Here is a 1,273-nt window from a genome sequence, read left to right on the forward strand (position 1 = left end):
CCATTGGTGGTGACTTCCGGTTTCCACTGGAAGTAGATTAAACTGACCGGAAGACCATGTTTTTAAATTAAACATACATGTTTTTGCTACTGATTCAGAGTCTGAGGAGATACGTAACTTTTGTTTAAAACTTTTTTTCCGGAAGTGTCTAATGACCTTCAAACTTCAACTCGTCCTGGGCTTCTAAAGCGCATCCCGACATAGTAATTCAACCTTTTTCGTTTTCCAATAAAAAAAATTCACTTATTTAAGCAGTCCAGGACGATTTGCAGCTTGAAGGTAATTTAAAGGTTGAAAAAGACACTTTCAAGAAAACAGTTTCAAACAAAAGTTACTTATTTTTATCATCAGAATCCGAATCTGTAGTAAGAACATGTTTGCCTAAAAAAATAGACTTTTGGTCAGTCTAACCCACTTCTGGTCGAACCCGGAAGCCGGTTAGATCTCCAAAAGATAGAGCATTCTTGATTTGGCTGGTCATATTTTTGCGTTTTTCAATAAAAAAAACATTTCCCTTCATTTTAGAGGGGGTGGACGGGAGCTCAAGGACACCTTGTATTTTACTCATAAGAAAAGGAATAACTCCAATAAATTCCCAATGTGTGACGCAGGAATTGAGACGTCCGTCACGCTAGCTGACCCACTTCTCCAAAAACTGATCAATTTTCTCAGGAATTAGTTGCTACTTAGGTGTTATTTAGGGCCTCCAAAATTAATTTTAGAGTTCACTGGGTTTCCGAGAAAATCACGCTAGCTGACCCACCCAGTAAATTTCGTCGAACAATGGTAAATATTATTCAGGAATTTGGTGCAATTTAGGTGTTTTTAAGGGCCACCAAAATTAATTTCGGTGCACACGCGGTTTCTGAAATATTTGCAAAAAAATGTGTTATGGGTCAAACCTCACTTAAAAATGTGATTTCCAAGATAATATTACTATTGAGATCCCATACAGTTTCCAACAAGGAAACCGATGGTATTTGCATCTACACCGATGGCTCAAGGATGAAAAAAGTAGTCGGCTCGGGTCTAGTATACTTTCATTCGGGGATCTTTGCCATAGGGAAGGCGGAATAGTAAGTCTTTGTCAATGAACGTCACTATATTTTTTGACAGCCAGGCGGCATTGAAAACTTTACGTTCCAAGTAGCTCGAAAACGTCGTGCATGGCTGGTTTCACTGAGTCACGTGAAAAAATTTCTCTGCTGGGTTTCTGGACATAGAAATATCGAAGAGAACAAAATAGCCGACACGGCTCGTAAGTGCGATTTTT

The sequence above is a fragment of the Rhagoletis pomonella genome, unplaced genomic scaffold (assembly GCF_013731165.1).
Source record: "Rhagoletis pomonella isolate Grant_MI unplaced genomic scaffold, Rhpom_1.0 Rhpom_scaffold_00011, whole genome shotgun sequence".
Lineage (NCBI taxonomy): Eukaryota > Metazoa > Arthropoda > Insecta > Diptera > Tephritidae > Rhagoletis > Rhagoletis pomonella.